General features: G+C 39.6%; 1 pseudogene; it reads right to left on the reverse strand.

The window, feature by feature from the left end:
• LOC142428625 (26S proteasome regulatory subunit 4 pseudogene) overlaps positions 1–16,357 on the reverse strand; it is a 36,950-nt pseudogene extending 20,593 nt beyond the window's left edge.
• Positions 16,358–17,424: the final 1,067 nt, after the last annotated feature.

Below are 17,424 nucleotides of genomic sequence, written 5' to 3' on the forward strand. Positions count from 1 at the left end.
GTTGAAAATACATACCCTGAACAGGGCACAGAGTGATTGAAGTACTCACACACTGCTGATGGAGCTGCAAAACGGTACAATCACCATGGCAAGCAGTATAGTGTTTTTTTAAAAAAACAACTGGGAATAGAAATACCATATGACCCAGAAATCTCTTTATTTGGAATATACTCTATAGAAGTAAGAGCCATAGCATGAACAAATACATTTACACCCATGTTCATTGCAGCACTATTCACAACAGCAAGAAGTATGAGGTCACTGTTATAAAAGAGAGACAAATCCAGATAAAGCTTTTCATACCAAAAGAAACAGGTTTTGATGGCTACCAGGGGTGAAAAGGGGAAGGAGAGAAGGGGAGGCAATAGGCTAGAGGTTAACATGCATGAATGGGAAGACAATATTCTAGAAGAAGGAGAAAAGAAAAGGGGCAGCAGTCAGGAAAACAATGGGAAGATAAGTTGTTTAATATAAAAATGATCATTAGAAACGGAACCTCCCACCTAATTCACAGTAAAAGGTTTAAAAAATATGTTTGGCATTTAATTAACACAAGTTCACATATGCACAAATATGATATAAGTTCAAATATGCACTAACTAATAAAAACCCTTAATGACTTAAAAATCCAACGGGAAAAATGAAGATGTTCACAGTATGTTACCTATTGCTTTTTGTGAAGGAAAAAGACTTTGTGTCTAAGACCCTGTGGATTGCTGAGGGCACATCCCAACACCCGAGGTAGGATCATGAAGGATGTGATCAACGAGTAGGGGGGAAGTCAACTAGATATTTCCTGAAGAAATGAGGCCCCTATCAATTCGGGAAAATATTTGGAAATTTAAAAGGAAGGGATAATTAGACGGTTGATGGGGGAAAAGAATAATTTGATAAACTTTATAATCACATAGAAGTGACACATGTAAGTTCACTAGCCATAGACAGGTATTTTAAAGAATTCAGGATGCGGGTTGTACCCAATCTTAACCATCTTAACCATGGGTTGAGTGGATAAAGTTCTATTCTATGCTGAGGAAACTTACTGTAATATACTTCATCAATGGCTGGTTATTAATGGTGCTTATTAGCTGGAATATCTGAGTCTTTGAAATGTCAGTGTCTCGCTGATGCCTCTTTGAAGGGACTGAACAGAGTAAACTTTGAGGTTCCTTCGGATACACCAGTTCAAGGAACGTGACCAGAGAAGGACCCTCCACGGTGCTTCTGCTCAGAAAGATTGGCAAAGTAGTTTGAATAATTTTACTCCTGGTCTAGTTTCCTTAGCTGCCCTTCTTTATTGATTACTAATTTGAACTAGTTTTCAAGAGTAGCACATTTATAATTAAATCATTCTCAGAAAAATATAATACTCATGATAAGCATGTCACCTAAACTTATTATTTGGGCATTTACATTTGCAACTCAAGGGAAATGTATTTCACATCATTGAATCGAATGTTTTGATAATCTTCTAGAGTGCAAATAAAATAAACACAAGGCCTTGTAGCCCCGTAGCTCCTTCTTAAAAAAAAATTAAGCATAACACTTTCTAAAATATGAGTTCTAAATCTGGGTTAACAGAAAGCTGAAAGAGACATTGCCTAACCATTCAGAAAGAGGCAATGCACACAAGAACCCTCAAAATGCTTGTGAATTCTTGGCTTCCCGGACCAGATGCCGCAGTGCTGCCTCCATGCAATGCTCTAGAGTGCAGTATTAGGAGAAGTTAGGGAGAGCTGATTCCTCGTTCCCTACCCTCCCCCCAGCCTGAGACTTAATCTAATCCCGCAGAGGATACTTCTCCCTCAGTGGTCCTAGGGGGTGATTGTGGTGGAGCCTGTACCGGGAGAAAGGGAACCAAGTTAAATCGGCCTGGGAAGAGCCTGAATTTCATTAACATCCCACAACTCTGGGGTTGGAAGAGACACCGCCCACACACTGGATCCCTGTCAGATCGGGCTGATTTAAATTGATGCTGGGCCCAGATCTACATTCAGTTCCAGCAGACACATTCCTGTGGATGGGCAGAGTTTCTTGGATAGTATCTTCCCCTTCGTTCATGATAGCTGTTTCAGTCATTGGCCTACACCTCCTGGCAACTGCAGAGGCTGGCCTAGAAACTGGGGCCTCAACAGGAAAGAGTAACCAATTTTCCTGTTGTTCCTCCCTGTTTGGAATAAGCTACAGCTGCACAACCCAGCTACCCTTGAAGTTCCAACAGCTCCAACTAGTGTACAGAGAGTATTATTTATTCTAAAAATCATATGATCCCAAAGACCAAGATAAAAGCAGCAGCGTGTCTCAGAAAAACAGTTTCACTGTGCACGATAAAGGAAGAATAGGTGGTACAAACAATTGGCCTTTACAGACCCAGACCCAGACCCAGACCCAGATATTTTCAGATGGTATTAGACTTTCCCATGAAGGAGTTCAGAAGAATAATGCCCAGCTGTGTTAACGAAATGGAAGAACAACTTGACAGGGCTACAGAAAAACACAGAGGAAATGTTAAAAAACAAAACAAAAAAAAACAACAGAAGAATACTACAAGACCAAATTAAATAAATAGGAATAATTCAACAATTCCCAATGGAAATTGGATAGAAATGGATAACATTCTGGAAGAATAACACAATAGAATTGAAGCAATATAAGCATGAATCGGTGAGCTTAAAGATAACTCTCACAGGTCCAAACTACAGGAAGATATATATTATATATAACATGCACATTATGTATATATATTCAAGGAAAATTAGAGAATTCAATAGGACAGTGTCAAAAGGAACAATTTATGCTTGATAAGCATACCAGAACAGAGAAAAACTAACTGCACAGAAGATAATCCAAGAAACACTAGAAGAAAATTTTCCTAATATCAGAACAGAACAGAAAATAACCATTCAAGAAGCCAAAAGACCCTCAAGTAGAACTGAACGTAAAAGAAAATCACTAAGATACAGCATAGTCGAATTTTCTAACATCAAAGAAAAGCAAAGAATTCTGAGAGCAACTGAGGATAAAAGAAAAATCACTTACGCAGGTGAACCAATAAAGATAACCTCAGATTTTTCTATAGAAACCATTCAGGAAGTTACCTAGATTTCATAATTGGTATATCACCCTCTTATTAGAACACCTAAAAATCACCTGACAACATGGGTCAGTTTCCTGGTTAGGTGGGGAGTGGGAAGGAGAAGATTAAGCAATTCCCTCCATAGTAGTGTTCTAAATCCACCCGAGATTAACAGACAATCCTACAAGGGTTTCCAAGAATTAATGAAGTTTACTGGGAGATTGTATCAAGAGGAGAGGGGGTATGTCTATATTGAAGGAGGCAATTGCACTTCTGATCATGAGTAGGTCACGTGGGGCTCCCTTCCATTGGAAAAAATGCTTAATATTTCTTAGAGAGACACCCCAGAGGAAAATGTGTCCAGTATTATATTCCTAATGTGGTCACTTTTGATCAAGTTTCCAACCAACCCCAGGTGACCAAAGCAAGGTACTATAGACAACTCAGACACTAGACTCTGTCCTTCTAAGGTAAACAACACTTTTTGTAGACCACACCAAGAAGGACTTGAACTGGAAACCCCACTAAACGAACTGGACTTCACCTTCTAACAGATGTTAAATTCACTTCTAACAGATGGAAGGAGTAGAACTATTCCTTTTGGCTGTAAGCTGAAATGGCCTAGTGGAAGAAGAAGCAGTTGAATACTATTCCAAGATTAAGAAATTGGTGATTTTGGACTTTAGGTTGGTTCAGGAACCTATTGCTCTGGGGATGGTCAATGAATGGTGACCTGGCACTAACATATATTTGTTATTTTCACACTTTCTCTGCCTTTATATTATATGTGTTAGTTTAACAGGCATGATTTCCCTCTTGTAAATGAGTGGTATTGAAAATTTTGCCATATCTTCAACCATCATGGATCACTAGTGTCTAGTCACCCTCATTTTAAAGCTATACCAGTTAACAATTTATATATTTTTATGAAATTCATATAGTGTTTAAAATCCTTAGCTCAGCAGTGCTTTACCATTTACTATCAAAAGACAGGAAGCCCATTGTGATAGTTACATAATCTGTTGTCAACTTGAGACGTATGAGTGAAGAGGTGGAGTTAGCCTGTCCATCAAGTCGCAGTTTGACGATCTCATTTGGAGGCAAGAAGGAGTTAAATAGCTCGCTGGAGGGGGACACTGTGGACTCACTGTGAGACATTACTGATGACGAGCCATATGGAGCTATGCTGATGGCAGACAGAGCTCTGGGAGCTGGGGGAGCCACGTGGAGACGCCTGACAGCACTGAGATGCTTCTACTGCCATTAGATCCACAAGACATTCCATCCACTGGTCTGTGATTTTCCTGCATTCAGCATTACTGCATGGCTGTGAGGCTAAAGAGGCATTTATGGACTAGTATTGGACATAGGGGCTAATGTTGGACTTATGGACTTGATCTAGACTGGAATGGGATGTTTTCTCAATATCCAATTGCTCTTGAATATAAAGCTCTTTCTTATTCACATATGAGTCTCCCTGGATTTGTTTCTCTAGTCTACCCAGACTAACACACCCATGGAAAAGATTTGTGTAATACTACCATAAAATGACAATGACATTCCAAAAGAGAACCAGGATAGTTTTATCCTTTTATCTTATACAATAGTTATATAAATGGATTTTGAGCTCTCACTTGATCATAACCCCAATTTAAGAACAAATAGTTCTTATGACACGGCCCTGCTTGGTACCCATCCTCATGAGGAGATTGTTGAAGTCATAGGTGCCAAGCAAGATGTGGTGGAGAAAGCAGATGGTGTCTGGTTATCATGAAAAATAGCATCTGGGGTGTGAAAGCCTTACCTGACAACAAGCAGCCTTCTAAGTGAGGAGTAAACTAAGTTCACATGGAGGGATCACACCAGCCTGTGTGAGCCAAGGATTACAAAGAATAAATTCTTGGAGGTGGTTGCTGGTACCAGTACCTTAGTTATAAACACCCAGTTTGTAGAAAGCTATGGACGATCATGGTAGCCCCACATGCACTTATAGGGTCCCTGCGTGGATCGAGTCCCTGGTGAATCCACAATGCACCTATGTTAGGAAGTTTAATAGCCCTGATGTCAGACAAAAAACATTATAAAGTGGACTTTAGCAGCTGTACCAGACTGGAATGTAACACTTTGCAATTTTATCTTCTGGACTCAATGTGATTTTATTACAAAATTTTTAATATTTTCTGCTTTCTCTTAGATTTAGGTCTTTATCTGTTTTATATGGTGATTGTTGCTGAGTCCTTGATTGTTGTTTGCCCTTGCTTTGTATGTTTATCTGCATAGAGAAACCAGGATGGGGGGAATTATGAAGATAATAGCTGGATAGATGATTGTCTAGGGGAAGGTAAGGGGAGGGTGGGGGAAATAGGGAGTCAATATCAATGAGTATAAGAAAGAAGAAAAATTCCAAAGTAGATGTGGCAATGATTACACAACACTTCTTGATATGATTGACTACTGAATTGTATGATACATTAATTGTTTTTATAACACAAAATTTAAAACAAATAAGCAAAAAACCAAACAAACAAAAAACATGCAGACAAGAAAAAATAGAACTGTATTTACTGCTTTTTCCTTGGATGAGGGATCGAATTACCAACCAAGAATCTTATATCCTGCAAAATTATCTCTTAAATATGAAGGAGTAATAAGAACCTTTTTAGACAAGGGAAAAGAAGACCAACCTTATAAAAAAAACCAAAGGGACTTCTTTGGATGGGAGAATAAAAAAAAAACCAGAAAGCAACCTAAAATCAACATACAAGGCGTCATCATGAAGTCAACACACTCAAGAAATATATAAAGTGAAATAAACCACAAGATTCCAAATAGGGAACCAGTAGTAACAATAATGAAACGGACAATAAGTAATAGAGTGGATATAAAACACTGAAGGAGAAATTGACTAGTTTGAAAGATAGAGTAAACTGCCTTAAACTTGAAAATAAAATAATAAAAAATAAATTAGCTTCAAAAAATGGTACAACCTCAATGGAAAAAAAAAGAACCAAACCATTAAATCCAACTAAGCACCTACTAAAACCTATTAATATACCATATACATAAAACAAAAAGAACCAGGATTATGTCAATTGATGCAGAAACACACTCAACAAAATCTAACATGCATTCTTGGGAAAAAACTCAATAAAATAGAAACAGAAGGGAAACATTTCAACATAAAAAATGCCATATATGAAAATACAATGGCCAGCGTTTCACTCAATGGAGAAAAACTGAAAGCATCCCTCCTCTAAAAGGGAACTAGACATGGTTGCCCTTTACCACCACTCTTGTTTAATATACTCCTGGAAGTCTTAGCTGGAGCTACTGGACATCCAAAATAAATAGAAGCTATCCAAATGGACAAAGAACAGTAAAGCTCTATTTACAGGTGATATGATTTTATATACAGAAAACCAAAAAAATTTGATAATTTTTGTCAATGTGGAAGGATATAGAATCACTAATTGAAATTAATAGAATTTTTGTTTATTAAAGAATAATAAATTTCTGAACAGGACATTTTTACAAAGTTTCATTTATAATAACTGTCTAAAAGATTAAATACTTAGAAATAAACCTAACTAGAGAAACAAAAGACTTGTATAAAGAAAACTACAAAACACCACTTCAAGAAATAAAAAGAGATTTATATAAATGGAAGTGTCATGGATAGGAAATCCTAATAAAGTGAAAGTGTCAATATTACTGGAAGCAAATATATAAATACAGTGAAATTTCAATAAAATCCCAGCATAATTCTTCAAAAAAAATGGGACAATGAAAATGAATCATCAACTTTATTTGGAAAGGAAAGAAACCTATGGTAAGCAAAACACTATTAAAAAGCAAAAACAAAATAGGGGGACTCTCAATTATATCAAAACCTATTATACATGAATGGTTATCTTGTACAGGTTAACCTCTTACGTGGCTGGACACTACTTACACAAAACTAACAATTCATGCTATTCCTTGTGATCCGAAACCAGGCTATTTTTATATAATGTCCCTTTCTCCACCATGTTTTACATTATGTACCAATGGCTAAATTAATGACACAATCAATAGAATTACCTGATGCTCCAGGTGGGTGATTTATAAAGCTCTCTATCATAAAATAATGTCTCTCGAGTGAATTAGAGACCACATAATCTATAGGTAGATGAATGGATTTGGGGCTTTCATTTAATTGTCTCCCAAATCTAGGGATAATTGGTCCTTATGACGTGACCCAGCTTGATGCTCAACGACATGGAGAAATCCCTGAAGACATGGGTGTTATATACAAAGCGTGGTGAAGAAACCAGATGGCACCTGTTTATAAATTGGAATAATATCTGGGGTCTTAAAGGCTTGTCTTCGAACAAGAACTCTTTTGTCAACTAAGTCCACAGGAAGAAGCACACCAGCCTGTGTGATCCAAGGATATTAGATAACAAAATCCAAATCGGAAAGAAGGAATGGTATCAAAACTTACATGTGAACACCCTGTAGGTAGAAAGCTCTGAATGACAGTGGAAGCACAAAACCCACTTGCGAGGTCCATATGTGAGCCTATGCTCCCAGTGAATCCCCTCTGAGCATAGTTCACGAATGTGACTGGCCTTGCACCTGACAGGGTGCATTATAAGATCAACAATGGCAGATGGAGTTAGGTTAAAACGCAACTTCATCATTTGATTTCCCTTTGGACCCATTTTCAAACGGTTTCAATTTTAAATATTTTACATTCTTCTTTGAATGAGATTTTTTTGTTTGTCTAGTCATTTTTGAGGTTATTTGTTTATTTGATTGTTTGCTTCCTGTTTCTATTTTGTATTATACATATACATATATATCTCCCATGATCCACTGATCTATAGGGTCGGTAACTAGATTGATAACCATCCAGGGATGGCAGGCAAGAATGGGAGCAAGTGAGAAGCTAAAAAGAATGAGTCCAAGAAGAAAATGTCCTCAAATTGATTGTGGGATGATTGCAGACATCTTTTTAATATAATTGAATGATTAAATTGTATGATATGTGAATTAAATCCCCCACATAACAAAACACCTAATGATACAGTCATAGTAATCAAAACAGCTTGATATTGGTACAATGACAGATATGTAAAGTAATGGATCTGAAATGAGAACTCAGAAATAAAATCAAGCACTTACAGACACCTGATTTTTTTAAAAGGAAAAGATTAAAACACATTCAATGGAGAGGAGAGTCTTTCAATACATCGTACTGGAAAAATTCGATCTCTATCTGCAACAGAAAGAAACTCAAGATGGATTAATGACTTAAATACAAACCCTAGAACTATAAAAATCACCAGTGAAAAAATAGGGACAAAATTTTGGGCCCTAATACAAGGCATAAATACACTGCCAAACATAATAATAATAAAGAACAACAACGGCACTACAGAAGAAAAAAGAGAGGAATAGGACTTCCAAAATATGACATTTATGTACATCACAATACTTCATAAAAAGAGTACTAACTGATTGGCAATTGTACGTTGGATAAAGGACTGATATCCAAAATCTGTAGAAAAACAGTGTTGTTCTCAATAATAAATACACTAATAATTTAAAAGTTGACAGAAGACATAAACAATTTACAAAATATGATATTCGGGCCACCAACAATCATGAACACATGCTCACAATCATTAGCTGTAAGAGAAATGCAAATTCAAACAATGTTAAGATAACACCTCACATTAGCACTGATAACAAAATTCAATATAAATAGAAAATAACAAATGCCGGAGAGGATGTGGGGAGATTGGAACACTTGCATGCTGCAAGTGGGACTACAAAATCGTACAGTTGCTGTGGGAGACAGTATAGTTCTTCCTTAAACTATGAATGGAAACATCATCTGACACGGCAATCTCTCTACTCGGTCTATACCCCAAAGAAATATGGAGCAAATATATCCTCAACCATTGATCACATTGCTATACACAAGAGTAAAAAGATGGAAAAGACCAAAAGGCTTGCATGTAGAATGGATACATTAACTCTAGCACATACACACCACGGGGTATTATGGATCTCTAAAACATGATAACACTGTCAAACAACTCATGACACGGTCAGATTTTGAAGACATGCTCAGCAAATCCAGTCAATCTCATAAAAACAAATACTGCATGGGACCACTATTATAAAAGAAAAATGGAATCAAGAAAAATGTTTTTCACACCAAAAAAAGAGCAGACTTTGAAGTCAACAGGGAGGACGGGGGAGGGGAGAGGGAAACTATTGTTATTTCAACAGAGATCACTACATCTCAGGAATGCTGACTTGATTTGAAATACCCTTTGTATTGCACTATTTATGGCTGCCTAACAGGGATTATGATCAAAGTAGTGAGTCTTTATCAAAGACTGGAATGTCTAGTTTGGGCTTCCATAGACTGTTTAATGTGGCCATTTGAGGTACTACATGCAGTGGCTAAGACTACACAATTCGGTACCAAATTGCTAGGCTGGTCCTTCGATGAGCTGGTCTTTTATAACTGCTCATCTGGTTTGGGGGAATTTGGCTGAAGTTCTCTGTGTCAGATATGTTCTAGTTAACTCATTATACAAAAGGTAAAAGATTTAATCCATGTTGTACTTTGACTATAATCTTTCATCTTTGTTATGGGTTAATGTGGTAGTTACATACTCTAGTGTCAATATGGGACTTGATAGGATTAAGAGTGAAGGGGTGGAGTCTAGTCTGTCAATGGGCCTCTATGTGGGCATGGCCTTCACTTGAGAATTCTGGGAATTCCCGGATTTCCTCCTTGGATGTGGGAGACAGTCTCCCTCTCTCTCTCTCTGTCTGCTCACTCTTTCGGATACTCTTTACTGACAAAGCTCACTCCCTGAGAGACACTCTACTGACAAGACACATGGCACTATGCTGATAGACCCCGTGCCCTTGGAACTAGAGAAGCCACATGGAAACCCCTGCCCACACTGAGATGCTTACAACGCCACTGGATCCAAAGTCTTTCTACCCACTGGCCTGTGATTGTCCTGCATTCAGCATCATTGCATGTGTTTGCTGAGTCTGAAGAAGACTTTATAGAATGGTATCGGACATATGGGCTAATATTGGACTTAAGGGCTTAGACTGGACTGGGTTGGGATGCTTTTTTTGATGTACCATTACCCTTTATATAAATCTCTCTCTTATACACATATGAGTTTCCATGGATTTGTTTCTCTAGTCTACCGGGACTAACACAGATAATGTGATTTTGCCCAAACTACCAATGTCCTCTGGAAAATGGGACTAATACCAGAGAAAAGAACTTAGTATAAATGCCTGGAACACGGAGAACTATTAGTTATAATAACAATTAAGAAGCTGGAAGTAAGGATAAAATTGTTAGGTCTACTAGAGAAGCAAGTATACTATGAAGTGAATTTGAGGAGGCGGAGTGTGGTTCAGAGCCAGATAAATTATATAGTGGTTGCAAAGGGGGTATGTGTTTAGAATATTTCATTTTATTCAAGTAATACCTAAACAAGATCTTTATCCATTTGGAGGTAAAGAATAATTTATATTATTTATAGTAATTGCATTGTTAGAAATAATGATATAGATAATGAGGTTTAAGCTCTAGTATTTTTAACTTACATGGGTCCCTTGTATGTATGTATATGTATAATTTTTACAAAAGAGGTCTTCCTGAGGGTAAGGAGGGGGAAAAAAAGAGCTGAAACCAAGGGTCAATAGAAAGTAACTGTCTAGAAAAGAATGAGGGCAACATATGTACAAACATGCCTGATTCAATTGACGTATGGATTGTGATAAGAGTTGTATGAGCCCCCAATAAAATGATTTAAATTTAAAAAAGAAGAGGCCTTCCTGCCCTATTACTTAATGTAGAAGCTTCAAGGCCATCGGACCTGAACATGCCCTGATTATAATGATTAAGAGATAGAAAAATGTGATTATAAGTCTAGGCTCTGGGGTCTGGCTAACCTGAGTTCACGTTTCAGTACAGGCAACTGGTTTCATTTAGGTGAATTCCTAAAGCTCTCTGAGCTCAGACATCCTTACTTGTCAAAGGAGGATAATGTCAATATGTTCTTGATAGGGATATTCTAAATATAAAACAGATCTGTACACTATTGGTAGTCATTATTGACGCTAATGACCTTCCCCATTGACTAAGAAGAATCAGGGCTTACTCCTAGGTGACATGAGTAGGGAACTTGTCGTCCCTTTAGGGAAAATACCATTATGCTTTACTTCTCTGCAGTAGCCAGCACGAAATAACTCATGCTCAAGTTATTCACTTACTGCATGATCCCCTTTGAGGGTCGAATGACTCATAACACTTGCAAAATTACAGTAATGAAGTAGCAATGAAACTAATTTTATGGTTGGGGGCTTACCACAACACAAGGAATTGTATTAAAGGGTCACGGCATGAGGAAGGTTGAGAACCACTGTTTTAAAGGGCACGTTATTGACAGAAGATGATCAGGCAAAATTTGGTATGAACTGGTAAATTCTAAGTACTTGCTTATGAGACTGGTTGAGGCCTGGTTAAACTGTGAGATTCTTTGGATGGTCAGGCAAGCTCCTTCCCAGTACTTGGTCACCTTCGATAGTGACACTGAGGTACCCCTTGATTGACTCCCTAGAGAAGGAGAAGGCTGAGAAAGTTTTGTAAAAGAACCTACGGAGAAGTAAAGAAACAGAACCATAGACATGAGCACTAAAGGCTTATGTTCATTAGTTCATTGGGGGGTCACTGATGAACCTGTTCCCAAAATAACTCCCTTGATTCCTGACCCAAATGGAGCGCTCCCCTCAATTACAATGAACACAGCCCTTGTATGCCAGGCAGTTCCAGAATACTTTTGACCCATCACCTTTTATTTCTAATTTCATCATCTTTTAATCATGTCAGACTCCCAGACTGGAAGATTGTTCTGATTTTTTAATTGTATCAGATCCTTCCTCTCAAGGTAATCTCTTTTAAAACAAACAAACAAAACCATCTGCCCAAGAATTTGCATTTAAAAAAATCCTCAATTCTCTGCATGGCTGCTAGGAGGTACACCACTAAGATTCTTCTTTAAGTGAACCTGCTGTGAGGAGAGTAGTGAGCTGACAGCCTTCAGCGGCCCCACAGAGCACAGCAGGGACACTACCAGAGTAGAGCCACTTCTGCCTGAGGAAGGATTCCTCTAACTGAGCGTCTTGAGTGTGGGTCTCCCAACTGGCGAGGCTGAGATAATCTCAAAGCTGCACTGCTGTCTTCCTCGTTACCCTGGTTTCTCTCCTTTCACAGGTGTCAGACCCGCACCACTGCCTGCAGACTCTCCTGTTCTCTCTCCCCTTTATCCAAGATGAGCATTTATACCCTTTTACACTTTATACCCTTTGACCCCCCCTGCCACCTGCTGTTTAAAAGACTCAAATGGATGCCCCATAAGTTCCATTTTTAATAAATTACAAATCTCGCAGACTTGAAGGTCCCATCAGTGCAGCAGATGTTGGAGGACACATTACGGCAAATATGTAAACGATGGTATAAACTAGGAGGGCACCTTGGGGAAAACACTGCCCATGAATGCTTTACGCCTAAATGGGAAGAGTGGCTAGCCTACACATTTTAGAAAGCTGAGAAATAAAGTCAGAGCACCATACTTGAGGTCTGGATTCAATAAAAACAATCAGTGCTGATGAAAATGGTTTTGTCAGAAAAGAAAGGGTAAGGCATTGGAGTGATGCCTTCTTCCTCCCTACTCTATACCGGAAGGTAAGAATGGGTAGGCACCCAAGTGGAATGTTTAGAAGGAAAGGCGACAGATGTTAGGGAGACCATTGACAAATGATCAGTGACACTGGAAATGGCATACCCTCTTGAGGGTAATAGCAATAGAATGCACACTCGACGTGTATATCAAATTGATCAGACTTCTTTGTTCTCTTGAAAATGTTGTGAACCATGTGAAGAAGTGGCATGGCGGCTCTGTCTCAGTTACTTTGGTTACAAACAGGAGGAGAATGCAGACCCACACCATCCCAAGGACAGTTGTAATGCGGCAAAGGTCAAGCATATCTCCACCCTCCATTCTTCTTTTACCCAAATCTAACCCCAACCACCTACAGCAAGCACTCTGCTTCCCCGCTGCCTCGATAATCCATTGCAATGACTAACACAGAACTCATGACAAACTCACAATTATGGGGATTTGTTAGGGAAACGAACAGGTTCCCACATGTCAGAAATGGAAAACATTAAGGGTACAGTCATTGATGGCAAGCAGACCTCTTCTCAACAAACAGCCAGTCTTTCTCTGGTCCTCAGCGTCTCTGTCACATGGTACCCTGGGCTCTGCCTCTATGGGCCAGGAAGCCCACCCACTGCTCTGCCTCACAGTCTCATGGTCTTCGCAGTGCTGCCCCTCTGCTTTGTCTTGGCATGGCTGCTCTATTGCCTCTGCCAGTTCAAGAAGCTTTCTGACATGTCCTCGACCAGTGGCTCTTCTCTCTTGGTGGTCATAGAATGCTTTTGAGACGGCTCTTTTATACCCAGAGTTAGCATCCTCTATAGCTAATTTGCATCCTCCTACTCGGTCACAAAGACTGAATGGAAGAGCCCTACCAAGCAATTTCACTTTACCACACCATGGGATCGACTAAATATTTTCATGTACAGAACCTTGGTTTAGAATTCACAAGGAATGAATTTGAAGACACATGTATAATGAAAATTCTAAGGAAAGATTTTCTATATAAGCTTTCCTTTTAGAAACCTTTTTTTTTGTTGTTCCTTGAAGGAGTAGCTTTTATGGGAGCAAGACTGTCCTGCCCACTAAGTATCCTAAACAGCACATGCACCCAAAGAGGGAGGGAGAAGGTTCCAATGGGACAGAGCCCCTCTGGCCAGCGTCCCGAGCCCCACTCTTCTAAGGGGTTGAGAAAACTCACCCCCCCACCCCGCCGTGTTTTGAACGCCCTGTGGTTCACTTAGAACAGGGGTCAATCACCAATGTAGTGTGAGTAGAGCACATGGCATTAAAAAAAATAGACATAAGCCTATGATCAATCCCATCACTTATTGATATACAGCACAGCCAATCAGATGCAATCTTAGGTGTCAAATGCATGCTCAAACAACTGCGCTAAGTGCAGCAGAACTGACAAGCTAAGTATTCGCCAATTTTTAGACCTTGTTTTTTTTCTCTGAAATGTAAGAAAGGATATTAAAATGAGTGGGGGAGCTAGACCAAGTATGAAGACAAAAACATAGCACTTTCATTCAGAATGGGAGATTTTGACACTAGAAGCCGACATTCATGCAGCGCACATGGACAGTTCTGGAACGTACTTACAGAGGGAAAGTACCTAAACATGAGAAAATATGTTACCTCCCTTGACTGCATTATTTGACTCTACTTATTTATGTGAGTCAGCCTTTTCCCACAAAAAGATCATTAAGTCCAAGTACCATTCCACCATGACTGATGATCATTTGGTGTGCTTAAGGCTGGCTGTCAGCAGCTACTGTCTGGACCAGGGGTCCTCAAACTTTTTAAACAGGGGGCCAGTTCACTGTCCCTCAGACCCATTGGAGGGCCGGACTATTGTTTTTTAAAAAAACTATGAACAAATTCCTATGCACACTGCATAGATCTTGTTTTGAAGAAAAAAATCCCAACAAAACAAATGGGGCAAAAACACCTGGTAGGCTGGATAAATGTCTTCAGCAGGCTGCTTGTGGCCAATGGGCCATAGTTGGACTATGCATCCCTGGCTCAGTCCATCCAGTGCAAGTCATCAGAGTAAACTCAGGTAATGACAACAAATGTACATAGTTGATTGTGTTGTGTTGTGCAATATGGACTCATGCAGTTATGTAAGGTTCATAAACATACATTGTATATATAAAGAATTCTTAATGCATTTATGAATAAATGCGATAAATAAATTAAATTAAATATATATTTTGCATTTTTGTAGTTGGTAGATCATTTTGACTTGATCATTTTATAAGCTCGCATGGTGAAAAAGTGTGAGTACTTAGGGTCCTGTGGGGAAGCCTTCTTGTTTGCTTTTGTTGTTGACATTTTTAAGTCTTCATTTGTGGCTTTCATCCCTCTGCTCCGTCAGAGCCATGAGCCCTGCTTCAGTGCAGATAGCCTTGCTGATGGCGCCAGAGAGATCATCTCTAGCCTTGATCGAGTCATGCAAGGTGTCATCATCGGCCAGCATCAGTAGGCTTGCGTGAATCTGAAAGAAGTGCTTCTTCACCTTCTCATCAGTCAATGCAGCCCGGCCTGGTAAGGGCTAGATCTAGGGTTTCTATCTGGTTGGTGGCCATGATCCCTTTCACGTCATCCCCAGAATCAAACCCATCCAGCTGGTTCAGGAGCTCCAGCATTGTTCACTGAACCTCTCTCTCACCCTTTGAATCTCTGGGCATCCATCTCATCTGTGCAGTTGACATGGACGGTGCTTGCTACCTCAGCCACTCGAAAGAGCTCCCGCACAAGCTTGGGGTCATCTCCCAGGTGCTTCTGAATAAGCTCAGAGCCAACTACACGCAAGAATGTGGCCAAGGTTTGGTTTTCAAACTGCTTTGGCAGTGAGGTTTTACCTGCACTAAGGGCGCCATTGAGGATGATCCCCCTCCTTAGGTGGCTTTATCCCCATATCTTCATAATACTCAGGATGAGTGAAAGGAAGCTTCACAGATGCCTTAATTTCCAGAATTTGGTTGTCTAGCCCCTCCAACGCATGTCAGCACAGGTCTTCTGGGGGTCTTTTCCCCCTTCATCACTGTGACCACGGGGTCGGTGTCATTCATCAGCACCTGACCACAGCATGCACCCGTGGTTGAACAGGACTACGGAGCTCGGCTCCAGCAGATCCCTGTCTATGAACCACGGATGGCTGACATTGTGCTCAGAGCCAACCCACATAGACACGATGGCATGATCCCCTCCAAGGTCCCCATTGACATTGGGGTCCCCCTCAGATCATAGACCTTTGACCTATGTTCCCCTACTTCTCTTCTAGTGGCACCATCTGCTCCTGATCACTAATGAACTCTTCCTCCATGAGAAGGTAGTCTTTGATCCTCTCTAGCTTCAGTAACTTTAACTGATACTGAGTGTGAGGGGTTGTAGGTACATTTATGGTCCCTTTATTTCCTTCTTTTACCCTACTCTGGTTGGTAATGGAGGCTCATAATTCCTTTTCTTATCTTTACATTCTTCTTGCCACCTCCTGACCATGGCCTCCACTCTGACTTTGACTGATCTTACCTTGCCCTGCTCCAGTCACTGCCCATCCAAAATCACCACTTTAGTACGAGTTTACACAGCAGTTAAGGTTCTCATCCAACAATCTCTACCCCAACTTTTCAGCCACATTGTTTACAATGTGTGCTTGTTATCAATGTCTCCTTTCTGCTTGTTCCATTTCTATTACTCTAGTTTCTTTGTCCCCTTACAGTCTCATCTTTTAAAAAAGTAATTGTTGACCATTTGGTCTCATATAGATGACTTAAAACAAAACTAAACCTAAAAAACCTTTTATTGTGATGCGGGTGAAACTACAGAACGAATTAGTTTTCCATCTCTCTACGAATCCCGTTATAAATAGGAACTAGTAAATGGAACTAAATTCTTGTGCATGAACGAATTTTATTAGTTCACTTTCCTCTCCCATCCCACCCTCTTTCTTAATTTTATAATTTTTCATGGTGTGCTTGATTCTATGGCAGAAAACCACACTGGTGGTGACATGAGTCAGGTTTGAGTTGTCATTTTCAGCCTTCTTCAAATGAGGGCCAGTCTTTGTGGCTTTTTCCTAAGGGGATGCATGCTGAAACAGGAGGTGCCATGTTCACAGGTTTTTTAATACATTATTTGCATGACTGCACTCCACTGGAAAAGCACACAAATAGTAGATGTTTGAGAGACATCTGTAGCATGTCAGAAAGTTACAGAACATGGCAGTAAGGACCTGAGAATTTCCTAGTTTAAGTTGGGCTTTGAAGGTGGCTTGTGTGTTGCTATGTTGCTGAGAGCTACTCCGCTGCATTTCAAAGAGCAGCAGGGTCGCCCATGGTTGACAGGTTTCAGCAGAGCTTCCAGATCAAGAAAGGCCTTCGAATTTACTTCAGAAAATTAGCCAACAAAAACTCTGTGAATTCTGTCAGAATAGTGTCCAATATGGTACTAGAAGAGGGGACCAATAGGTTGGAAGGTACTCAATTTTAAGGGTTGGTTGAAAAAAAATGTATGGCTATGAGGGTTCTAGTCCATACATACATGGGTTTATTCCAAACAAAATGTGTTTAAATTTGTCTCTGTGAT

Source organism: Tenrec ecaudatus, chromosome 16, assembly GCF_050624435.1.
Source record: "Tenrec ecaudatus isolate mTenEca1 chromosome 16, mTenEca1.hap1, whole genome shotgun sequence".
NCBI classification, from domain to species: Eukaryota; Metazoa; Chordata; class Mammalia; order Afrosoricida; family Tenrecidae; genus Tenrec; species Tenrec ecaudatus.